We start from the raw sequence: 27,564 nt of genomic DNA on the forward strand, positions 1-27,564 counted from the left end.
TTTCTTCCTGCTTATATCTTTAGTCTCTCACTCACTGTTAGGTGATACTATTTCATTTTCTGGGGAGAAGCAGTTTCTTCTTTATAAAATCCCTTGTCTAATAAGATAACTTGGAATAACAAACTTATGACATGAAGGTTGTCTTATGAACATACATGGGTATCCCTCCATTTGCTGGCTACTGACCCACTTCCAAGTTTCTTTTTAACTAGGGAGATGGAACAGGCCTCAGCTTAAGTTATGCATATGAAATAGTAGTATAGGGCCAGGTACTGTAGTGAGTGGCTATAATCCCAGCCACATTAGAGTCTGAGGCAGGAAGATCACAAGTTCAAGGCCAGCCTGGGCAATTTGGCAAGGCCCTAAGCAACCTAGTGAGACTCTGCCTCAAAATAAAAAGATTAAATAAAAGGGGAGGTATAGCTCAGAATACTTCTGGGTTCAATCCCCAGTACCACACACACATACAAATATTGTACAAGAAACAGTAACATTTAACTTGGCTTAAGTGGAGAGAGAAAAAAAGATATTTCAAAAAGCTTGAATACTTTGAAAGCATTTGTAGTCACATTTATGAGTCCTACAAAAAAAAACAAAGAAAAAATGATTATAGGCTTTCCTTTTGGGTATTAGTGTCCAAAAGTATTGGATAACATCATGGTAATATGAGGCCTATGTTCCAATTATAGGTTTGAACCTGAGAACATGGTAGGAAAATGCTACTGACATTTATAAGAAAAACACAAAATTTCCTTTGCGGTTTATAGAATTTTCATCTGTCAATTTCTACTACAAATTGTATTTTGTAAAGAAATCAAGATAATTTTTAGAAACTTCAGAGATGTCTAGTACAGGCAAATATTTTACTTGGCAGTTTTATAAACAACATTGTTATATAATTAGTACATTTTACATACATTCTGAGGCATTCATTTATTTGACTTTGGAAATTTAAAATTAACATAGGACTTTGATACTTTATTCTGTATGTGACTAATTCTTTCATTCTCTTCTTCCACAAACTCAATTTTGTTCAATTGAACAAGCATTTGGTGCCTGACTATATTACATATAAGGCAGGAAGAGTCTTTGGTGTAGGCTCTGGGAGAGATTAAAAAATAACAGGACAGGTTACCTGGCCTTATAACATGTACAAATAACATAATTCAGAATGTTATTATTCTCGACTTTGAAAGTGGAGAATATTTTTAGCTCAGGAGAAGAAATCATGCAAAACTGTAAAGGAAGCAGTTTTGAGTTAGGAAAGGAGAAATGAGGATACCCTGGATAGAGAATGATGTGAGCTACATCAAAACAATAGGAGAGTACAAGGCAGTTCAGTTCCATTTAGGAGTAGTGAGACATGCAGTTGGAAAGCAAGGCAGGAGCCAGATATATAATATTTGCTGAGAAATTTGTATACAACTGTTAGGTAGCTAAAGAGGAGCTGCTAAAATATAGGAAAATGACAAAACTGGTGTCATGTTTAGGACGATATGCTGACTGTAATAAAAGACAGAGGAGGCCCAGAAGTAGAGACCAGTTAGGAAGCTATTATAATAGTCCAGGTGAAGGGTGACAAAGTCTTGAACCATGTATGGAGCTGTCAGAATGAAATTAAGGACAAAAATACACAGTCAACAAGCTACTCACAGCCTGCCTGTGAGAACAAGAAAAAAAATACTGAGGATGATGGTTTGGGAGACTACATGATGAGGAGGAGTAAGTCCATAAAATGAGGTGTGGAAAGGAATTAGCGGAAGGTTGGAAAGGATGAAGAAATCAGCTACTGAACACTGAAGTTAAGATCAAAAGCCCCAGGTTTAGATCTAACTGTATCTCCTCTGTTACGTGAACATTTAATTTTTCTGACCCTCGTTTCTCTAACCATAAAATGTGCTTGCACGTGGTTCAGGGGCTGGGATGAGGAGGGCATGAGTAGTCTCAAGGCCTTTGAGGCAGTTATAATATATAATATTTTAAGCTGAAATGTTTGTGGTCTTGGTGGCCCATCTTTTAAAATCTAGCAGGCAGCTTAAAATGGGGCTCTGGAAATCAGGAGCTAAGCAAAAATACAATGAATGAGCAGTAGCAAAGTTCACTTTGAGTTTGTTAAATAAGGATAGTACAATATACAAAATTGGCAACACAGTTTTCCACAAAGTATTAACTATTTTCCATGTTTGTTTTCTTTCATGTACTTTTTCATTTCTTTCTATTTCGCTCTCCCAATCTTCCCATTTTTTCCTTAGGCTTGTATAGTTTTTCAGTTTTCCCCCTGATTAGTATTTCTTTCCCCCTTTTCACCCTCCTCTTATTCATTTTTCCCCATTCATACACCCTTACCCTTAACACTACTTTATTTCCCGCAAAAGCCAAATCTTAATATTTTTTTCCATTAAATTTAGTCTAAGTGTAGACTAAAAATGAGTCTGTAATTCCAATTTCTATTTTAGCTAGAAACCAGAATAATAATTTCTCCCCAAAATAGTAAATTTCTGATTGGCATTCAATGCTAGTTAGGGACAATGATCTCTCACACCACTCAGCAGTTTGAGAGAATTTTACTTTTAATCTCTGCAGCATGAGATTTTTGGGTAAAATGATACTTCCAATACACCATTTTTATGACATGCCTATGTACCTACATGATAGGTCCCAAGCTAAACTTGTCTCTCTGGATCTAAGTCCATCTCTCTCCTTTCTTAACTTTTAATTTCTTGTTTTTCTAATCTTTATTCTTGTTAGCTTTTCTGATTTCTTTACAGTGAGCCCAAATGATAGGCTTATCTGTGCTTCCATGGTATTTTTCCAAGATGGAAAGAAATGAGACAAAGTATATAGAGAGGTGCCGCAGTCCGGCTGCAGCAAAATAACCGGGGGGTGACGAACAACTTGTGTAGATTGATACAGCAGGAGTGGAAGCCGTTTATTGCAGGACAGGAGCCGTATTTATACATTCCACACAGCTTATCTAATTAGCATAAACTAGATAAGGAATCTCCACACTTAATGGCTCGCTGGTGTTACTTCACAAACCACTCCCTCTGGCATTTTGCCAGGCACCATCCAGACTTGTTTACAGACTCTAACATTTCCCTGGCAAAATGCCAGGAGCCATCCTGACTTTTTTACAGACTCTAACAGAGAGGAAAAACACTTATGACATATTGAGAGTTCCTTCCCACTCCTATCTCTTTTCTACTTTCCTCTTAAATATTACAAATCATATTCCTTGGAATCCTAAACAGTCAGGTTCATTCCCTGTTTATGAAGTCTGGGCTAAAAATAAAAAGGGAAGGATGCCCCTAAAAGGAAACAGGTTTGTGAAATCTAACAGTGAACACCACTGGAAAGAATTAAGGCATTTTTGATGAGGTGAGGTGGTTAGAACATAATTTGAATTTAAGACCCAAATTAAGTTCTTTCTCCTTCTGTGCCTTTTTCTCTCCTGCTTTTGGCCTTTTTCTTTCTCACTTCTTCTCTAATGATCTCTTCCACTTTCCCCCACTTTTTTACCCATTTTCCCTCCACCTCTATCCTCTCATATCAAATCCACTTCTAATTTCCTCAACCCTGTGCCTCACCTGTCTCCCCCTTTCTCAGGGGAATAGATGTGAGGAAAGGAGAGTAAAACAGAAAGAGGCAAAGTTGACCAAAAAAAATGTGTAAGAAAACTAAAGGTAAGTAACTTTTTAAAATTATGAGTTTCTATAGATTCAAATGATAGATATGATGCTTTCAGAAAAAGCTATTAATAAATGGAATCTTTTAATAGTAGTGGTGAAAAAAGTGAATCTTACAAAAGAGGTAGAATACAATGTTGAGGGGTTTTTAATGGTTTCTGTCTTAGAATCCATCATGGGTCAAAAGGTAATATCAGCCTGAGGAAGAAAAGGGGGAGCTTTGGTGAGACACACTGGAAGAGAATTGCCTGCTACTGCTATAATGATTCTTCTCATTTACACACCTACACTTCTTTGCTTCCTCATGCTCTTTCCCAATCTTTTTTTAAAGGCTTCTTCATTTAATAGAAATGGGGGGCTGGAGTTGTGGCTCAGTGATAGAGTGCTTGCCTAGCATGCATGAGGCACTGGGCTCAATCCTCAGTACCACATAAAAATAAAATATTGTGTCCACCTAAAACTAAAAAATAAATATTAAAAAAAAGAGGGCAAGGTCTCATGAAAATAGAAGGTAGACCAGTAGTATAGAGGAAAGGACCAAGGGAGAAGGAGTAGAGAGAAAGGGGAAATACTAGAGAATGATATTGATCAAATAATATTGTTATAAATGGTCATACTTCCAAAAGCGCTATATAGATTCAGTGCAATTCCCATCAAACTTCCAATGACGTTCTTCATATAGAAAAAGCAGTCATGAAATTCATTTAGGAAATTAAGAGGCCCAGAATAGTCAAAGCAATCCTTAGCAAAAAAAGCGAAGCAGGAGGCATCACAATACCAGACCTTAAATTGTACTAAAGAGCGACAGTAACAAAAACAGCATGTTATTGGCACCAAAACAGGCATGAAGACCAATGGAACAGAATAGAGGACACAGAGACAAACCCACATAAATAGTTATCTCCTACTTGACAAAGACACCATAAATATACATTAAAGAAAAAATAGCCTATTTAATTAATAGTGCTGGGAAAACTGGGAATCCACATGCAGTAGAATGAAATTTCACCCCTATCTCTCACCCTACACAAAACTCAAAGTGAACCAAAGACCTATGTATTAGACCAGAAATCCTGTACCTGCTAGAAGAAAATGTAGGCCCAACACTCCAACATACTGACTCAGGAACTGACTTCCTTAATAAGACTCCTAAAGTGCAAGAAGTAAAATAAAAAATCAATAAATTGGATAGCATCAAATTAAAAAGCTTCTGCACAGCAAAGGAAACAATCAAGAGCATGAAGAGAGAGCCGACAAAATGAGAGAAAAATCTTTGCCATCCCCACCTCATGTAGGGCATTAATATCCAGAGAATACACAAAAAGCTTAACACCAAAAAAAAATCAGTGGGAAAAGAACTCAACAGATACTCCTCAAAAGAAGAACTATGTTTATTTAGTTTTTTTATGTGGTGCTGGAGATTGAACCCAGTGCCTCATGCATGTTAGCCAAATACTCTACCACTGAGCCCCAGCCCCAGCCCATCAGAAGAAGAAATATGAACAGTTAACAAATATATGAAAAAATGTTCAACATCTCTAACAATTAGATAAATGCAAATTAAAACTACACTGAGATTTCATCTAACTCTAGTCAGAATTGCAATTATCGAGAATACAAGTAACAATAAATGTTAGCGAGGATGTAGAAGCAACATACATTGTTGGTGGGACTAAAAACTGGTGCAACCACTCTGGATAACAGTATGGGGATTCCTCAGAAATCTAGAAATGGAACCACTATTTGACCCAGTAATCCCACTCCTCAGTATATATCCAAAAAATTTAAAATCAGAATACTATAGTGATACAGCCACATCAATTTTTATAGCAGCACAGTTCAACAATAGCTAAACTATGTAGCCAAACTAGGTGCCCTTTAATGGATGAATGAATAAAGAAAATGTTATATATATATACATATATATATAATGGAGTATTACTCAGCCATAAAGAAGAATGACTTTATGACATTTGCCTGTAAATGGATGGCTCTGGAGACTATCATGCTAAGTGAAATAAGCCAATCCCCAAACCATAGGTAGAATGTTTTCTGTGATGTGTGGATGCTAACACACAACAAGGTGGGGAGGGGAAAATACACGTTCATTGGATTTGACAAAGGAGAATGAAGGGAAGGGAGGAGGTATAGGAAAAAGAAAGACCGTGGAATGAATCTGACGTAACGTTACTATGTACATGTATGAATATACCACAGTGAATCTCACCATTGTGTACATCCATAAGAAATTAATTTTAAAAAATAACTGGGTAAATGGCAGAGAGATCAATAAAGAGAAGGGAAAAGGGGTTGGGGGATTGAAGGGGGTAGGAAAGGTATTGGGGACTGAATTAAAACAAGGTAAATTTCATGCTTTTATAATTATGTCAAAGTGGATTCTACTGTCATGTATAACTAAAAGGAACCAATAAAAAATACATAGTTATATCCTGTGCATGTATGAATATGTAACAATGAATCCTACCATTGTTTATAATTATAATGTACCAGTAAAAAATGTGGGGGAAAACCCCTCTTTCTTTCATACCCAAATTATAAATATATTTATAGAACACCAATAGTGCTGTCATGTACAGTTATGCAGCTTGTATACTGCATCATTTAGGGCACACCAAACTGTAATTTTGTACAATCCATAACCCATACAACTATATGGATTTCCCTGGCCTGCTGTATTTGAAATTTGAAACACCAGCTTTGCAGTAAGTTGCTAAAGAACAAAATTTCTCTTAGCCATGGTAAAAAGAACCTAGGAGCAGAGAGAGGAAGCAATATAATTTTAGAGGCATTGTTTTTCTCTGTCTCCCGTATTATAGCTAATACTCTGTGTGCCTGCATGTGTGCAGGTATGTTTAAGAACTGAGTTCACAGAATTGGAAAGATTGGTGAACCAGGCAAGACGTTGTCATTGTTCAGCCGATGGAATTGAGGAGCACACCCTTCTGCCCGACTTCTGCCATTTTGTTGTCAAAGCAGCTTAGCACTTGAGCACTCTGTTTATTTTTCATTTGATAAGCTTAATTCCTTTTTTTTTATTGGTTGTTCAAAACATTACAAAGCTCTTGACATATCATATTTCATACATTAGATTCAAGTGGGTTATGAACTCCCATTTTTACCCCAAATACAGATTGCAGAATCACATCGGTTACACATCCACATTTTTACATAATGCCATATTAGTAACTGTTGTATTCTGCTACCAGAGCCAAGATACATACTCTGGACTGGAGGGAATGCACCTTAAAGGAGAACAATGTGGCTCAAAACCATATTTCCATACACAATAATCCCTTGGCTGCAGAGACCTTCTTTAGTCTGTATCTGATTCTTTGTCATCTCTTTTCCTCCTTAACAATGCCCAGCATCCCCCTCCCCACAAAAAAAAGAATGCTTTTAATATTCCCTTTGGCTTGTTTTGTGCTGGTAGACAGTGATGGGATAGCACACAGGGTGGTCTCCACATCCACCTAGGGAAAATTCCAAGTCTGGCCATATCTCAGCATAGTTTAGAATTTAAAAAGAGAAATCTTCAAAATATAATTCAATATTTTACAATGATTTCTTTCTTTGATATATTCTCTAACAATGAAATTTCAAATATTAGGGTCTCATTGAGAGAAATTCACAAGTAAAAAGAATGAAAAAAAAATTATATACATACTTAAATTTTGACTTCTGAAATTTAAAAAGTGACTCATAAATACTTAAACTGAATTACTAATACATGGAAAAAGATAGATTTTTTTAATGCTCAAAAAATTAAGCATTAATTAATTATTAAGAAATACTATATATTTAATAAATAAAAAATGTGAAAATCTGTTACAGCTGAAATAATGTGAAAGTTATTTGAGCTTATTATGATATATGTAAATCTCATGACCAAATTTTAGGATGTAGTTCAGCTTAGATAAAAAATTTACAAAATTGGGGCTGGGGATGTGGCTCAAGCGGTGCTCGCCTGGCATGTATGAGGCCTGGATTCGATCCTCAGCACCACATACAAACAAAGATGTTGTGTCCGCCGAAAAAATAAAAAAAAAAAATTTACAAATAATTCAGTGACATTTATATAATTTTAAAGTACAAAAAACAATCTCTTGCATGTTCAGATTCCTAAATGGGGATGGCTTCTAAAAAAACAAACATTTTAAGAAATTAAAATCTGAAGAGGTTTTAGATATTCCTTCAATCTCATATTTTAATATTAGAGTGCCTGCTCAACATTCATGAGCAGCCCTAAAAGTAAATAATTAAAATCTAATATTGCCAGAGGAGCTTTATTTTTATACTATAAATAAAGATGTATTATAAATATAATTTATATAATTTTACTTTTTAAAATGATTTATTTTACTTGTATTAGTTTCAAGTCTTGAAAGTAATAACTTTAAGAATATTCTGCATTTAAAGTATGGAAATTCTGTATTTCATACATTTTGAATTAAACAAACTGGCGTTTTTTTGTTTTTTTTTTTGTCAGGTAAATACAAACCACCCAACTAAACAAGCTCATCTCAGGACAAGACCATGCAAGGGGAAAACAAAGAGTGTCTTCTGAGTGGTGGAAATAAAGTCAATACTAACCATTAAGAATTCACATTTATGTCAATCTAATTTCTTAAATCTTAACTATTTTAACTGTGGATGTCTATTTTAATGGAGCTAAACAATTATGAAAAACTATGTAATTTTTTATTTATAAACTCAGTTTTCATTTTATAATGCTTTTTTTCTTTGAGGTTGTTAGAAAAACTTATTTGCTATGGTTTTATTCTTCTCATTTTCAAATAAGAAAATGAGCTGGGCATTGTCTTTGAACGTGTGGGCTATGTTCTTACCATCTTTGTGTTATAGCTGAGATCTTGGAGATGGTATTTACTGAATCAATAGGGTCATTTTCAATTTTAAAAATTATTATTTTTTTAAGAGAGAGTGAGAGAGAGAGAGAGAGAGAGAGAGAGAGAGAGAGAATTTTTTTTAATATTTATTTTTCAGTTTGCGGCAGATACAACATCATTGTTTGTATGTGGTGCTGAGGATTGAACCCGGACTGCACGCATGCCAGGCGAGTGGAATACCGCTTGAGCCATATCCCCAGCCCCAATTTTAAAAATTAAAAGGAAACTATAGCCAGGCATATAGCTCAGTGGTAAAGTGTTTGCCTAGGATGTTCCAGGCACTGGATTTGATCCGCAGCATTGAAAATTCAAAAAAGAAAAGAAACTATAGACAGTCCCTGTCCAAAGAATAATTCAAATTTTTTAAAGTCACCTCTTATTTTCTGAAAGCTACACTGGTCATTCTACAACATGCTTTGCATGCACTATCTCAGTCTCCACAGTAATCCAAAAAAAAAAAAAAACTATTATTTTCCCTGTTTTATAGATGGTGAAAATTAAGCTAAGAAGTTATGTGTTCAGGGTCACACAGATAGAAAATGGTAGAGTTAGCATTTAATCCCAAGCAATTGCTAAATTAAAAGCAAATTTACAATTCACATTAGAACTCATTCATTTAAATTAGAGAGGAAGGAGGTTAGATTCTTAAAAGACTATAGAAATCTATTTAACTCAAATTTCACACGAATAACACTGCATTTCTACTGTGAACTGAGTTGCAAAGCTACTTTCTCTCACCTCATCTCCTCTTTTCTGTCTCACATACAACCCTCTAGAACTTTGCAGTCCAATATGGTAGCCATTAGGCCTATGTGGCTGTTGAGCACTTAAAATGTGGTTAGTGTGACTGAGAAATTGAATTTTAGATTCCTTTTAATTAATTTAAATTTAAATTTGAAAATGAAAGAATTATAGGATACTTTTCAATTAAACACAACTTTATTATTAGTAGGACTACTTTTTTAGAAATTTTGCCATTCTGGGAATGGAACCCACACATTCTATGTAAGTGCTCAAACACTAAGGCACATCCCCAGCACAGTGGTGCTACATTTCTCATGTTGATGGTTGATAATTTAGCATCTAATTGAGATATGCTTTACATGTGAAATGCACATCAAATTTTTGAAATCTTTGTATGAAAAAGAATATAAAATGCCTTATTAATAAGTTATATATTGACTATTTAATTTTTTATATATTAGCTTAAATAAAAATATTTAAATATTAATTTCATGTTTCCTTTTAAAAGTTTAAAAATGTAGCGATTAAATAATTTATCACAAAATTACACATGTGATTCATGGTATATTTCCATTGAAAAGGCATCGCTCAAGAGAAAAAGCCTCTACTCATTTTCTTGGCTTACAGCTTAGGGAATTCCTCTTCTTACTTTTGCTGCTGTGCCAAAGGTGGAAGAAGTGTCTTTCCCATCTCCATAATCAGGAGTGAAGATGCTTTCCAAAAAAACAAGAAAACACTACCATTGGGGACATTTTAAAATTAGGAACATACATAAACCAACAGTTTCTAATTTGGAGATAGTAGCTCCCTTGTAGAAAGTTGAGACATTCTTTACATATGACCAAACAATTCTACCTCTAAGTATTTACTCAAGAAAAATGAAAACATATTTATAACAAGACTCACACAGAAATGGTCATAGGAGTTTTATAATAGCAAAAAACTGGAAGCAATCCAAATGGCCATCAACAGATAAGTAATTAAGCAAATTGTGGTATGTTCATACAGTGATACTCCTTAGCCACAGATTGCTAATAAATGCTACAACACCTGAGTACATTTTAGAAACATGTTGAGTGAAAGAAAAGCTAGATACCAAAAGAGTATACTATATGATTTGTATGAAGATTTAGAACAAAAAACTGACTTATAAAGATAAATCAGTGACTGCAGGGGGAGGGAGGTAGAAGGTAATGACTGCAAAGTATTTTAGGGGAACTTTTTAAGGATATGGAAACATTCTCTTATTTGGTGGAGTGGTTACACTGGTGTATACATTTTTTAAACTAAATACTTTAAAATGGGTGATTTTAATTGTATTTAATTTATACCTCAATAAGTCATTTAAAAGATAATACCGTATATTCATAGACTGGACCTTTAAGTTCTATAATTTGGATCATGAAAGTTGCCTGTGATGCTATTAGGAGGTAGTATAACCTGTAGGATGTGAGGCCTAGTGGGAAGTAAATTTACTGGAGGAGTACCCTTGAAAGGGACATTGAGACCCTGGTCACTTCTGCCCCTCCCTCTCTCTGACTTTGCTTCCTGGCCACCAGGAGGTGAGCATTCTCCTCTGCCATGTGCTCCCACCAAGATATATTGTCATCACAGGTCCAAAGCAACAGGTCCAAGCAAACATGGATTGAAACCTCTGAAACTATAAGCCAAAACCTTTTATTAAATTCACTTTTCTCATGTATTTTGTCACAATAACAGAAAACTGACAAATAGTTTTTATTAGGTTTAAAAAATAACACACAAAACTGCTTGTTCTTAATAATATCTTAATAATATACTGAATATTTTTCTTAACATAGGTTTTATGTTCAAAGAAAATTTGTAAATATCCCATAACTTTCTGCAATATTCATTATTCTTTTTAACAATACATAAGAAAGTTTCATTACATTCTCCATTTAAATTTACCTAAGCTTTTAAAATCTTGTACTAGTACTCCTTTTTTTTTTGAATTTTTTTTTAAGTTGCAGATAATGTTTATGTAGTGCTAAGGATCTAACCTAGTGCCCCTCACGTGCTAGGCAAGCACTCTGCCATGGAGCTACAGCTACAGCCCCTAGTACTCCTTTTATACTTATATTTCTCAAATCAACCTATTATAAAAATAATTCATGGAGTAACATTGATTTCTTAGAACAGTACTAACTGTGCTCAATACCTGTGCTGCCCAACATAGACAATTATAGCTTTAAAATATGATTCCTAAGACAACACTTACTATAAGGGAAATATATTCATTACTTATTCTACTTAAAAACAAAAATTTGAGCAATATTTTGGAAATCTTTAAATAAAATGCAGATTTTTCCATATGAATGTACAAATGAGTGATACATACAAACACCAGCTATTAATGTTGCATGTATCTAGCTATCAAATTAGATAGACTGGTCTGGATAATGTCAGTACTGTAGAAAAATTTAGCTGAAGACTAATAAGCCAATTACATGGCTGTTACATATGAATGAAAAGTGTTACCTTCCCAGGAAGTAGATCTTCATGATTTAGATATGAAATCACTCCTTAAATGTAAAGTACTTGAGTTAGAAGAGCCCTAGGATATAAACAGTCTAAGACATTAGTAGTGCACTCTTCTTTGGTCACCACTACTGTGCCGCAGAGACCGTGCTTATTTTCCCCACTATTAGAAATGCTGCTGCCAGCACTGCATGGTAGCAGGGATGCAGGGGTGTGTCCTACATTTTATGGCTGAATAGACAGCATGAGTATACACTGCTGTCAATCAAATCCCAGTGTGGGATTTTAACTTGGAATACATTTCCTAATAGACTTGTAGTGAAGTACTATAGGAGCTATCTTATAGATCAAATAAGTTTTTTTAATTGTGTGTGTATGCGTGTATGCATGTGTTGAACTGGTATAAGAACGTCACCATTTGCTGGGTACAGCAGCACACACTATAGGCAACATCGTGAGACCCTATCTCAAAAACAAATGAACAACAAGGAATCTCATTACCCTCATTTATTTGGGGGAAGCCTTAGACATAACTTCAAACACGTCAAGCAGATTGAGAATTTGGAGTGCAGAGTCTCTATGGCTCCCTGAGAGGAAAAGAAACAAAACTTCTGAAAGGGAGACTCATGCCACAGGAATGTATTAAAATTTTCTGAGGACTAAATTTGAAGACATGGGCAACTGTATAGAAGTTTGAACTTATTTGAAATTTTGGCATCTTTTGACAGAGTCCCACATCAAAAATATTTAGCTATGGATGAAAAGTAACCCTGCTATGGGAGTTTGGTATTTTCTTTAGTACTCATAAGAAAGGAATGGGTAAGGATTTTCTGCAAGAACTGAAGCGGGCAAATTACATGAGGATGGGAGGGTTTGGGAAGAAAGCAGATAATACAGCTTTTATTACCCACGAATGTGGGCACAGATAATAGATTGTGATAATGGTTTGGGCATTATTTGATTTTATCTACCCAATTCTAGTGGTCCTTTACTTAGAGAGCAGTAAAAAGCTCTAAAGTCACAGATAAAAATAATCCTCAGGGTTGGGATGTAGCTCAAATATAAGGCTATCACTCACCTACCTTAGATTTGTAAAGCCCTGAGTTGGATCCTCACGACCACGAAAGCAAGACAAAACAAACAGCAACAAAACAAAAAATATGTCCACAAATACTTGACATTCCTCACTGCAATAGGGGGAGCCTACTTGCCTTTTCTTGACTGTGGACTAGATTCAGTGATTTGCTTCTAACCAATAAAGTGGCAGCGGTGTGTGTGTTACTTTGGAGACTAAATCATAAACACACACACACACACACACACACAACAACAACAACAAAATAACAACCCTATGGCTTCTGTCTGGATCACTCTTGGATCCTTTGCTCTGGGGGAAGCCAGCTGTCATATCCTACAGAGAGGGCCAAATGACAGGAATTGTAGCCCTAAGCTAACCGCCATGTGAGTGAGCCTCCCTAGAAGCTGACCCTTCAGTCCCAAGTCATGATGGAACTGCAGATGACTGCAGTTTCAGCTGACATCCCGACTGTAACCTCAGTAGAAACCCCAAGGCAGAGCCACCTAATTAAATTGCTTCTGGTTTCCTGACACACAGAAATGAAGAGCTTACATTTGTGTGTGTGTGTGTATGTGTGTGTATATATATATATATACACATATACATATAATATATATTATATATGCTACATATTTATATACTATATTATTATATATTATATATTATATTATTTATATATCATATATATAATTTTGTAACAAAACCTCATTTATCCCTAATTCTAATATTAAAAGAGCTTGTCCTTCTGGATAAATTTTATATGAGAATTTCCAAATGTTTTATGAAATGATGCTACTGAAATTTTGGATGCCCTTTAATCCATTGCATTTCTTCATTATAGCAAATTCACATATTTTACTAAGGTCCTAGGTATGTTCATCTCCCATATTCATTCTAAATTTAAAAGGAAAAACATTGGTTCATTTTTATTCCTGGCACCAAGTCGTTCTCAGCTCATCAGTGCTCTGAACTGGGATTACAAGGCTTGAGAGACTTGTTTGCTATTCTGCCTTCTTGAAATTGCCTGAAATGTAACCCAGAGGCCCTGAGGCCTGAAGGCTTTTAATAAGTACTTGGTTAATCAGACCCTGGAACAAGCTACATGTTGTTTACATTTACTTGATTTAGAACAGTTTATATTTCCAAATATGGTTTGAAACATTCTTCTAAAAATTACTCTGGAAAAAAAGAACAAGAAACCAGTATCCTTTTCCCTCAATGGCTCTAAAGGGATCCACTTTGCGTTCCAGATCTCTCACTCCACCAATATACTTTTAAAAACCTGATTGGGGGCCAAGGTCTATCTTTTCCAATTCTATTGGAATCTACCACATGGGAAGGTTAGGAGTTTTCTGTAAGAGATTTGCAAGGTCTTATATATCTGCTTCCACTGACAGTTCTTAGAAGTTCCTAGTTAGAAGTACTTCCTATACCTAATCTGTAATCTGAAATTCCCATCCTGTGGTTGATATCCCCCAGTCTCACGACACAGGTGTGTATGCTCCAAACGGACACGGCCATTAAAGGTTCTCACATAAGGCTTTTGTAGTCTGTTAAGTGTCAGAAACTTGAATAAGTTCAGAAGTAAAAGTTAAGTGCAAGTAATTAGTCATATCTATTTTGTCTTTTGAGGGGACATTTTTAAACATTTTTTTAAGTTATAGATGGATACAATACCTTTATTTAGTATTTTTATGTGGTGCTGAGGGTCAAACCCAGTGCCTTATATGTGCTAGGCAAGCTCTCTACCACTGAGCCACAACCCCAGCCCTTCAGGAGACATTTTGCTTTCTAATTCTCAGCAGTATCAATTAGATGAGGAATTGTCATAGTAGCTACCCATGAACCATAGGAAAGAATTTGTAAAGGACAATAGTTTTCTGTTTGCATTGGCCAATGTTTCTTCCATCTCCCTCCTGTCACATGGAAGCAAGGTACAGTCTACATTCATATCACCCTGAATGCACCCAATCTTGTTTGACCTCAGAAGATAAGAAGGTCTACATCTGGTTAGTATTCGGATGGTAGAAAGGGGCCAGGGGACAACAACAATAATCCTTATGTTGAAAATTTTCTTAAAATGAGGTAGTCATAGGTCAAATATTTGACAAAACTGAAGCTTATCTTTGACCTTTCATTATTCCTATTCTACATACTTACGTTCCATTTCACTCACTCATTCAACAAACATTTGATTACCATCTACATATCAGGTACTATCCTAGATGCTGAGGAATCTAAAAATAAATAGTTTTGAATAAAATAGACAAAGTTTGGGGCTGGTGTTGTGGCTCAGTGGTAGAGTGCTCACCTAGCATGCATGGGGCACTGGGTTTGATCCTCAGCACCACATAAAAATAAAAATATTGTGTCCACCTAAAACTGAAAAATAAATTTAAAAAATAGACAAAGTTCATGACTTTATGGAGCTTGCGTTCTAGTTTGGGGAGATAAATAATAAACAATAGTATTCGGATGGTGAATAAGAACAATTAAAAATAAAGTTGGATAGGGGTGTAAGGGAGTGCTGGATGTGGGTGTGGGAGATGTTGCTGTTTATCTAGAGCAGGACAGGCCTCATTGATAATATTTGAAATGAGACCTAATGGAAGAGAAGGAGTAGCCATTTGGAGACCAGACATTTCAAATATAAGAAACAGCAAATTCAAAGGCTTTGAGGCAGAAGCTATTGGAACATAAGAGGAACAAAAAAGATGGCTGTATGTTTGATGTGAAATAAGAAAAGAGTAGTAAGAGCTGAGGTTGGGGAGAGCACTGGGGCTGCTATGTTGAACTGGAAAGGAAGTTATTGCAGTAATCCAGCCAAAAGATGATTATGGCTTGGAGTAGAGTGTTAGGGAGAAGTGGTTGAAATCTGGATATATTTTGAGGGTAGACATGACAGATTTCCTGATGAATTTGCGCAATGTGAAAGAATGCCTGATCATCTGGAAATGGGACAAAAACCTATAGTTCTAACAGTTAAATTTGCAGTGCCTATTAGAAATTTTAATGGAAACTTTGAGCTGACAACTGAATACATGATTCTGGAGTTTGGGGCAGAAGTTCAGACTAGAGATAAATTTGGAGTTAACAGTGTATACATGGAATTTGATGCTATGAGACAAGATGAAATCACTAAGAGAGTAAGTGATAAATAACAATGATAGGGCTGGTATATATATGGTATATATAGCTTAAAGATAGAGCAAATGCCCAGCATGTGCAAGGGCATAGGGTCAATCCCCAGCACCACACACAGATGGAAACACACAAAAGAATAAAATAGCATGATAAAAAATGGTTAATGCACATTCTGCTGGGCTTTGTTCTAATCACTTCATTTTATTTACTTTTTTTTTCTTGTGGTACTGGGGATTAAACCCAGTGGGACTCTGTCACTGAGCTATATCCCCAGTCCCTTTTTATTTTGAGATAGGGTCTCACTAAGTTGCCAAGGGTCTTTCAAAGTTGCTGAAGTTGGCCTTGAACTTGCAATACTGCCTCCGATTCCCCGGTTGCTGGGATGACAGGCATGCACCACCACATCCAGCTCCTTTTAATCCATTTTCACATATAAATTTACTTTTATAATAGAATAGTACTTTTATTATTTTCATTTTACAAGTGAGGAAAGTGAATCTCTGAGAAATTTTGTGACTTTATTCTGATTAGATAGCTAGCAAATGGGATTCAAACCCAGGCAGCCAGTAGTAAATTATTTAATGGTACAGCTCTGGGACACCTCAAATTTTCAGCATTCAAGGAGATGAAGAACAACTAGCATAGGAGACTGAGAAGGAAATTCTAGTGAGGTAGGAGAAACACGAGTCTTTTCAGAGAAGAAAATGGAAAAAATCAACTGTATCAGATACTGCTGACAGTTCATGTCAAATTAAACTTTGCATTTACCAAAGTGGCTAAAATCCATGATCTTTTTTGTTGTTTGTTTTATGCAGTGCTGGGGATGGAAAACCTAGGGCTTCATACAAATAGAAAAAGCTCTCTTTCACACCCCCCAGCCCAACAAAGCTGATTTTTGTTTGTTTTAAGATGAGGGTCTCACTATGTTACCCAAGCTGATTTTGAACTTCTGGAATCAAGTAAACCTCTTGTCTCAGCTTCCAGTATAGCTGGAACTACAGGAACATATCACTGCGCTTACCACAAAAGCTGTTTTGAAGAATTAGCAGAGTTAAATTTCAATCATGGGCTGGGGTTGTGGCTCAAGCGGTATCGCCATTGCCTGGCCTGCGTGCGGCCTGGGTTCGATCCTCAGCACCACATACAAACAAAGATGTTGTGTCCGCTGATAACTAAAAAATAAATATTAAAAAATTCTCTCTCTCTCTCACTCTCTCTTTAAAAAAAAAATTCAATCATAGTGGGTTCAGGAAGGAACAGAAGGCATTACAGTCCATTTTTTGGCAGTCAGGCCAGATACCCTCAGACTCATTTATAAGTTTTCACCTATGAATATGAATTAAAGCAACAGTGAGACTTTTTTCCCATACAAATAAAATTGAAATTTGATTGGGAGCTTGGTGAGAGAAAAATACAAGCAATTTTTCAGTCCTTTCCAAAAATGAACTTTAATTTCTTCTTTTTTTGACATTTAGTCTTGATCTTTTCTTCATTTGAAAATTTTCAGAGTTCCAAATTTACGTACCTCTTCTCTCCCAGATAAAAATTCTTATTAATGATGTTTTATATATCTAAATATTCCCAGTCTGAAAAAGGACCTCTCAGAAACATACAAATAACTTTTGTGATAAGTGAATGACATCCTAAGTATTAAATATACTGCCCTGAGGTTATTATTGACTTTTATTTTTATTTATTTATTTATCTTGGTGCTGGGGATTGAACCTAGCCTTGTGCATGTGATGCAAGCACTCTACCAATTGAGCTATATCCCCAAGCTGACTTCTATTTTTTCATAAGAAGTCCAAATATCTTTTCTATGTGTACTTGTCATTCAAATTTAGATTTTTTTTTTTTTTTGTAGTGGGAATTGAATGCACTGTCTTGTGCCTGCTAGGCAAGCACTCTATCATTGAGCTATATCTTAGTGTGCCATTCAAATTTAGAAAAAGGTTTGTCTTTATTTAAAATTTAATTTTTTAAAAAAATTTAAATTGACCAATAAATTCTACTCTCAGAGATTTTCATGTATACTGTACAATAGTCACCATGTTGTGTCTTTAGTTTATTCCTTCTTTACTAGTTTAATTTATTCTTACTATTTAACTGAAATTTTCTATCCTTTGACCAACACCTTCCCAACTTGCCCTGCCCCATGTCTATTTTTTTTTAAAGCCATGTATTAAAGTTTTGGTTTTCTTCTTACCCTAGGTCTTTCACTGCGGTTTGTTCTTTGTTTCTAACTACCCCCTCCCAATTAGCTAGGAAAGTTCCTCTTGATATAAAACCTTATCTTTCTTTGAAGCCACAAAGCACCTGATTTTCATTTGTCATACTTTCCCTTGTATTTTATTTGTCTTGTCCCTTGTCATGTGTTTCAATTCCTACAGCATAATAGCACAAAGAAGTGCTCAGTATAGCTGGGTATAGTGGCTCATACCTGTACTCCCTGTGACTCAGGAGGTTGAGACAGGAGGATAGCAAGTTTAATGCCAGCCTCAGCAATTTACCAAGACCCTCAGCAACTTAGCAAGATCCCATCTCAAAAAATAAAAAGAACTGGGTTTCTAACTCACTGGTTGAGTGCCCCTGGGTTCAATTCCTAGTAACAAAAAAATCAGCATATTTTTTACTAATGAGTGAACACGTGTTAAAGTCAATTCAGTTGAATAATACCTGTACTAAATTATACTAATGCTAACTGTAGACAGTGGTACTTTCCACTGTAATATTATATTCCATGTAATATTAACTATGTAATGTTCTTAGCTTAGGGATGTAATATTTTTAGCTAGATCTATTAAAAGATTAGATACTATTATAAAATATCAAACTAACAATACTAACTAAATCCAATCAAATAAGAAAAGCTTATGATTTCCTTTTTGCAATTTTTTGTTACAAAATATCTATTTGTTTCATAACTTCTCTTATATCTGAAGCAATGAATACTCTGCCTTTAATTCATATTATCCCTGATCATCTGGTTCATACAATTATAAGTGATTTGGCTATGAATTCATTTATGATAACCTGGCTTTTACTAGCACAAAGAAGATATATAATAACTTAAAGATTTCACCCATAATGGTGAATGGTAGAATTTGAAAACTGAGATTTCAGACCTGTTACAAACGACTGAAATGAAGTCTTAATATGTTCCCCCAAATTTTTAATGAAATAAAACAGCATGACATTTTACTACATAAATATCTAATAAGGGATATTGGCAGATGACAGGTAAGCAATTGCCCAGAAGGAAGAAAGTTTTTTTTTTTTTTTATACTAAGGTTATTCTCCTCCATTCACTTGATTTTACAGTTCAGATTTCATTACTCACCCATAATACTTAGTTACAAACTTGCTAGGGTGACTCAGCAGGTCAATTGCTTTGTGACAAGGATAAACAACTCTTCAGACAGAAGGTTTCAAAACAACTGATTACCCATTTCATTCTATTTGTGGATATTATATTCTCTTAACCTCTTATGCTATTCATGTTATACTTCAAATACAGAGGATGCCAGAATCTTAAAACCAGAAACAAAATAAAAACTATCTTATGTCACAGATGAGAAAATTGAGGCCCAAGAAGATTGTCACACATCCAATCACAGAACTATTTAGCAACAAAGCTGAAACTGCAATCCAATCAGCTTGCCTCCAATTTCTATACCTTCTACTCTTCCAGCTTCATTTTTTTTCCATACAAGACCAGTTTGATTTGGGTATTTTGGCATGGCTTTTCACCAAAGAGTAGATTTTTCATTCATCTTTTAAAATGAAAATATCTTTAGGAGGTAAAATAATATTTTATGGAACTTTATAAAGGAATTTCCATAATTTGAGATTAGTAGCTGCTCTGCTATTTCACACTAATAAGTGATCATCATTTTTTTTAGATTGAGATCCTATAACTTGGGAATTTAAGTGACTGGGTTAGCAAGAGTAGATACCTGGGGTTCATTTGAATGGAGGTGATTTGGAAAAAGCCCTGGACCAGGATATTGGAAGGTATGATGAAGAGATATTATTTAAAAAGATCATTTTTACAACAGTTAGATTAGTGATCCATAACTAACAGGAAGTGATTCTGATCCCCAGGAGACCTTTGGCAATGTCTGGAAACATCTTTGATTGTTACAATGGGAAAGGATATACAACTGGCATCTAGAGGTCAGAATGCTGCTAATCATTCTACAATACACAGGACAACTCCCACAAGATGAATAATCCAGCCTAAATGTAAATAGAGCCAAGGTTTAAAAACTGTAAATCAGAGGGAGAAAAATTCATTGAGGAACTGGAGGAAGATTCTTGGCTTGTTATTTTATGTATTTTTAATACACTTTATGTATTTAAGACACTATAATCCCAGCAGCTTGGGAGGCTGAGGCAGGAGGATCAGGAGTTCAAAGCCAGCCTCAGCAGTTTAGTGAGGCCCTACGTAACTCAGCGAGACTCTGTCTCTCTGAAAAACAAACAAACAAACAAACAAACAAAAAAAGCAAAAGCAAATAAATTACATAAACTAATCTTTGTTGTTGTTTTTCCTGCTCAAATGTGGCTAACAGTTTCTAAGAATTCTGGAGACCATTTACCTGTAGTTCTCAAATTCTCATGGCAACTTTGTGGAGGAATATAGATCAAGAAGACAGTTCAGTTGAATACATTTGGAGCTGGTTGTCCGATTGTACTCAAAAGTCTATTGAGGAATATTTGATGGCAAGAGGATTAAGGTCTCTACTGGCATCGCAGCAGAATTCTGTCCTTGGCTTTGTATTATTTGACATTTATAAACAACTTGAAAAAAGACTGGGATAGATTGCTGTTTAGATTTGAATACAATGATCCAAAAGGTAGGACTCTAAAAGATCTTGACTACTTGGATTGATAGTTTGCTAAAGTCAGAGCATCACAGTTCACTAGAACACTAACAACCCACAGGTGTCCATGGGAGAGTTAAGGGCAAGAATGTGTGTGGGAAGGACCTGGGGACATTGGAAATGACAATAAAGAAAACGGTAAGAAGAAATGAGGAAAGACAATAACTGAATATCAGAAGACTTTGAGTGAGGATAATCTATGTACGGTGTGACCCTTTAGGAATGTGGAATTAATCTGAATAGGCAGATTTGGGCTTAATAGAAGTTTGATTAGCAAATATTAGAACTGTTCAAAGTCGGATAAGAAGCTTTGTAGAGTTCTTGCTTACGATCAAAACACACTTTATGATATTAGAAGAGCTAAAGCAAGCCAGAGGCTTTCAGAAGTGGTGAGGCAAGCTGGCCAAGGCTGGCATGTGCCTGTGGTCTCAGCTACTAGGGAGACAGAGTGGGAGGATCGCTTGAACCCAGAAGTTTGAGACCAACCTGGGCACACAGTGAGCCCTCATCTCAACAACAAAATCAGTGCTAAAGCAAATATTCTGGAACAGTATTTCTCCTTAGACCCCATTTCAGTCCTTTCTTAATTCCGTTTCCCCCGGACTCGCTTTCACAGCACCTTCCCGAGTCCCGCCCTATTCAGAGGGCGGCATGGGCACGCTCTGGCCTAAGTAACTAAATCCACTCCAGAGAGTTTTTGTGAAACAGCTGTGGCCCTTGGCATCTTTCCTTTCTGGTTTGCAGAACTCTGTCCCAGCTAAATAGCTTTTCGTAGTCGTATGTGGAAGCAGGGAATTCTTCCGTGGGACATTACACACATCCAGGTGTTTGTGTCTTTTTTTTTTTTTTAAGCAAGTGTTAAGATTCTGCGACGTGCCTGACAGGATGTGAGAAGCCGGCTCAAGGGGAATCGGATTTTTCTTGGGAGATGACTGTCATCCAGGGACAGAGGGCCACAGCGCCGCAGGGCTGTAGAGCGTTAGCCGTTCGCGACTCTGGCTCAGAGATATAACAGGTCCTCACAAAACCTACCCGAGGGTTCAACCCGAAGCGGCCTCCCAATTCCTGAGAGCGCGACAAGGTTCGCATTTTATAGTTAGAGGCGCGCGAGTGCGCGCGACCGACCGCACAGAGCTACAGAGCAGACCAATGAGTGGGCACTCTCTTCGCGCCGGCTCGGGATTGGACGAACCGCGCCAGCCTCTCAGCCTGACAGTGGGCGGGGCGCGCCGGGGAGGGACTGGGATAGGCGCGTCCGCTGCGCCAGAGTCCCGGGGGCGCGTGCGCGGTCTCGCGGCGGCCGCGGGGGCCGGTCTCGCGCGGTCTCGAGTTGGAGTTGCTGGCGGCGACGGCCGCGACGGAGGAGGCTGGCGGTGGGGAGNGCTGAGTTGCGGGTCGCGCGGCTTTGAGTAGTCTGCCTGCTGAGCCTGGGCCGGGAGTTGGCGACACTGGGGACGCCTTTCTGGCCGGTCGGGAAATCGGCGGGGGAAACACTTTCCTTTAGAAGACGGAATGTAGCCAGCTGACTGAGTCAGCTCCTGGTATTCTGCTACTCCTTGCGTTCTTTAAACAGATAAACAGTTCCTGCTTCCTTGTGCCCGCTTTGAAAGGAAAACCTAATTTCGTTAATGTTTTCTGATAATTTGCTCTGAGATTGTAAATTAGACTTGGAAGCCTGTAAATTGTAATCTATTTTCATTGAAAGACGCTTTAGACGATCTCTGTTGTAAATTATGTAACTTCCTAATAATAACTCATCTTCTGTTTAGTTGATTGACACAGTAATGCGTGTGGAATTTAGGTTTCGGTCGAAAGATTTTTCCAGGCCCTTTATGAAGTACGATATAGTGTGAGTTTGTCCCGTTTCTCCTTTACAAGTCTAAGGATTTTGATTTAGAAAGTCTGTATAACAAAAATTGATTCAAGTATTGATTTGACCTACAAGATGAAAAGTGTTGATATTTCTAATTTTAAAAAAGCAATGTCATGTTTTAATAATCGTACCCTAATTACCCTTTTGAATTATACCAGACATTAATAACCTATTAAATTCTGCATAGGAACAAATGACGTGTTGGTTATTGGTGTGTTTGAAGTGTAAATATTGACGGTAATGAAAATTATTAAATAAGCTTTCTTGAATATGAACTACTATTTTTTTTTTTTACGAGATTCCTGTGAACATAACATATTACGGTTTTAAAAGCCTGTCTAAACTATTGTGGCATACTGAAATTATCAAAATGTAAGCGTTTTATGTATGAAATAGGTAAAAATGTGAAAAGCATTATTTTATCGTTGTTTTAAAACAGTTGAGTGAATCTTACCATGTATGACTTACTTGGATGTCTTGGCTAAGACAGACCTGACAAGGGGGGGGCTCAATAATATTAACTCATTTTAGAATGTTAAAATAACAGAGGTTATATAAATTCTACATAAGGGTGACTCAGGTCAGTACAGTAGTTTAGCTATTTATATGACCTTCCTGAATTATCTTTATTAAAAATCTCTTCACAGATATACCAAGAAATTTGGTCTGTTTATATCTCAGTACACTAACTAAGATGTCCTATTTCTCTGTGATTTTTTTCTGATTTTAGTGTGTTTGGAAAAAAGAGTATCTTAACATGTGATTTAGAACATAATTTTTTATTATATACTTATTGAATCACAGAAGTATTGAGTTGGAAGCAGTTGCTGTGGTTATAGAGTTTATCTTCATTTTCCAGGAAAAAGAAAGGTTTGTAGAAATAGCCTATAGTTTGAGTGCTAACTAGTGATGGACTTGGAAATAGATGCTGAAATGATTGTCTCCATATTCCAAGTTCAGTGTCTCCTTACTTAATCTTAAATAAATTAATATATTACCGTCTCCAAATCATATAAGTGGTTGGTAGGGTCAGTTCTTTCCCTTGTGCATCCCCCCACTTTTTTTTTTTTTTTTTTTTTTAAGTGGAGTACCGGGGATTGAACCCAGAGGTACAGTACATTGAGATAGGGTCTCCCTAAGTTGCTGAGGTTGGCCTCTAACTTGAGATTCTCTTGCCTCAGCCTCCAGAGTAGCTGTGATTACTGGTACATGCCACCATGCTGGCTTCCTTTTCCTTTTTTCAATATTTCAAACAATGTTAAATGAATATTCTTGTGCATGTCTCTGAGCACATGTGTGGTGGAAATTCATGACATTTGTAAAGGGGAATTGCTGATAATAGGTTGATATTCATTTCCAGCTTTACTAGTTACAGCCATATTACCCTCTAAAGGTGTAATGATTTTCATTCCTACCAGTAGTGGTTTCTCATTCTTGCCTACAAATGGCATTGTCAGATTTTTAAAATTTCTGCCCATTTGAATAAGAAATTATATATGCTTCCTTTCTTTAAAAAAGAGTTTTTTATGCATACTACCAGCAAGATACAGAACAGTTCCATCTCCTAAAATCTCCTTGTGTTACCCTTTTGTAGTCAACTTTCCCCTATCTTTTATCCCTGGGAACCAGTGACTGTCTCTCCTTGTAATTTTCTTTTCTTGAATATCATTTAAACAGAATTATACAATACTTAGCTTTTTGTTTCTGCTTTTTTTCATTTGTTTGCATATATTGGAAATTCAGCCATGTCGTTGAGCAAATACACATTCCTTATATTTTATTGTTGAGTATCCTATTTCTTTATATAGATGTACCATCATTTGTTTATCCATTCACCAATTGAAGGACATTTGAGTTGATTTCTTTCTTTTTTTTTTTTTGGTGAACATGTCTGCTTTTCTTCTGGGTAAATACCTGAAAGTGGGATTGCTGCTCATATGGGTAAAGTTGCTTAGCTTTGTTAAACAAAACAAAATACCTAGTCTGTGATAGGCAGAATAATAGTCTTTAAAGATGTTCTTGCATGTGCATTGGTGCACCCTGTAATCCCAGTGGCTGGCTCAGGAGGCTGAGGCAGGAAGATTGCAAGTTCAAAGCCAGCTTCAGCAATTTAGTGAGGCCTTAAGTACTTTAGCAAGACCGTATCTCAAAATAAAAAATAAAAAGCAGGTAAGGATGTGGCTCAGTGGTTAAGCACCCCTGAGTTCCATCCCTGGTACCCCCCCAAAAAAAATTCTAATAACTAAAACCTGTGAATACGTTTGGTTACAAGGCAAAATTGAAAAATTGAATTAAGGTAGTTAATTAGTCTAAATACAATAATACCAGAGGGCCCAAGTATCAGAATTGCCTTTTAAAAAGGAATGAGAAGGGGTTAGGTATGGCTCAGTGGTAGAACGCTGCTTCCTAGCTTGAGGCACGCTCTGGGTTCCATCCTCAGCACCACATAAAAATACATAAATAAAGGTATTGTGTCCAACTACAACTAAAAAATAAGTATTAAAAAAAAGGGAATGAATTTGGCGTGAACATACTTTATACATAGAGTTACGAAAAATTGTGCTGTGAATGGATAATTATGAATGTAATGCATTCCACTATTGTCATGTATGTAAGGAAAAAAAAAAGGAATGAGAAAGGCTAAAGAATAGTGTGAAAAAACTTGTAACAATGGAAATAGGGTCAGGGAGATGCAGAGTTGCTGGCTTTGAAGAGGAGAGGAGGCCCCAAGTGAAGGAATTTAGGTGAGCTCTAGAAGATGGAAAATACTAGAAAAAGAATTAATCTTTAGAACCTCTAGAAAAGAAAGCAGCCCTGCCAAATACTATAGATTTGTATACAGAGTGTTCTGTAAACCTACAGATCTGTAAACTGGTAATTTGTGGGTGTTTTGTTTTGTTTTTTTGGTCCCGACAATTGAACAAGGGGCGTTTAACCACTGAGCCACATCCCCAGTCCTTTAAATTTTTTTTTTTTTTGAGAAAGGGTCTCACTAAGTTACTTAGGGCCTCCATAAGTTGCTGAGGCTTGCCTGGACTTGCAGTCCTCCTGCTTCACCCTTCTGAGTCGCCAGGATTACAGGTGTGTACCACTTTGCCCGACTCAAATCTGTGTTGTTTTAAGACATCTAGTTTGTTACACCAGCATAGTAAATGAAAACATTGTCAAACTTTTTTTAAAAAATATATATTTATTTATTTTTAGGTGTAGATGGATACAACACAATGCCTTTATTTTTATGGGGTGCTGAGAATCAAACTTGGTCCCGCTCATGCTAGGGGAGCACTCTTCTGCTGAGCCACAATCCCAGCCCCAAAACATTGTCAAATTTTTTAAAGCACTTTGCATTCCCACTAGTATGTATGAGAGTTCCAGTAACTTTATATTCTCATCAGCAACTTGGTATGGGCAATCTTTTAAATTTTAGCTATTCTAAAAGGTATATAATAGTATCTCATTGTGGTCTTTAATTGCAGTTCCCTTGTGACTAATCATGTTGAGCAGCTTTTCATGTGCTTCTTTGCTGTCTTATCTTTGGTGAAGTGTCCAAATCTTCTGTTGATTGATTGATTGATAGGGTCTGGCTCTGTTGCACAGGCTGGCCTTGAACTTTGGGGCTCTAGGGATCCCCCTGCCTGAGACTCCTGAGCTGGGTCTATATGCTTGCTCTACCTTGCCCAGCTTAGATTGTTTTCTTAAAGAGTTCTTTTTTGGGGGGCAGGATGCTGAGGATTAAACCTTGGGCCTTGTGCATGTTAAGCAGGCACTCTACCACTGAACTGCAGCCCCAGTGCCAGATTTTGAGAGTTCTTTGTTGTCTTTTGGCAAATAAGTATCCTGCCAAGATTTTCTCCCAGTCTGTGGTTTACTTTTTCATCCTCTTAGTAGTGTCTTTTGAAGTACTGAAGTTTTAAAATTTTGATGAAGCCCAAATCACCAATTTTTTATTTTATGAATCTTACCTTTTGCCATTGCAGCTCAGAATTTTTTGCCTTATCCAAGGTCACAGAGATTTTTTTCTTATATTGTTTCTACATATTTTATATTTGCATATTTTACATTTAGATGTATGTTTGTTTTAAGTCAATTTTTACATGAGAGTACTATAAGAGATTTTTATTTATTTTCTTTTGTTGCTACCTGATGGTTTCTTGAAAACATCCTCCTTTCTCACTGAATTGCCCTTGTCTGTTAAAATCCACAAGATACGGACAACTTCTATTCCATTGATCTGTTTATCTATACTTTTGCCAGTAACACACTGTCTTATCAGAACTTAAACATATCTTGACATCAGGTGAGTCCTCCAGCTTAATTCTTTTTCAAAGCTGTTGTGATTATTTTAGTTTCTTGGCCTTTCCATATAATATTTAAAATACCTTATTGATACACAGACACACACACACACACACACACACACACAAATCTGTTGGGCTTCTGATTGGGATTATGTTTGATAGATAAATCAACCTGACATTTTAACAGTATTGAGTCTTCTAATCTATGAAAACAGTATTCTCTTCATTTACTTATGTCTTTGATTTCTTTCATGAGGGTTTTATAGTTTTCAACATATAGATCCTTCAGTTAATTTATTAGGTCTGTACCTAAGTATTTTGATTGGTTCTGTTATAAAGGATATTTTTTTTTTGAGAGGGGGGGGGGGAGAATTTTAATATTTATTTTTTAGTTTTTCGGTGGACACAACATCTTTGTTTTGTTTGTGGTG

At 36.3% G+C, this 27,564-nt stretch overlaps 1 pseudogene; it reads right to left on the reverse strand.

Annotated features, from left to right (window-relative positions):
• LOC107143424 overlaps window positions 1-24,772 on the reverse strand; it is a 33,804-nt pseudogene extending 9,032 nt beyond the window's left edge.
• Window positions 24,773-27,564: the final 2,792 nt, after the last annotated feature.

Source organism: Marmota marmota, unplaced genomic scaffold (genome assembly GCF_001458135.2).
Source record: "Marmota marmota marmota unplaced genomic scaffold, marMar, whole genome shotgun sequence".
NCBI classification, from domain to species: domain Eukaryota; kingdom Metazoa; phylum Chordata; class Mammalia; order Rodentia; family Sciuridae; genus Marmota; species Marmota marmota.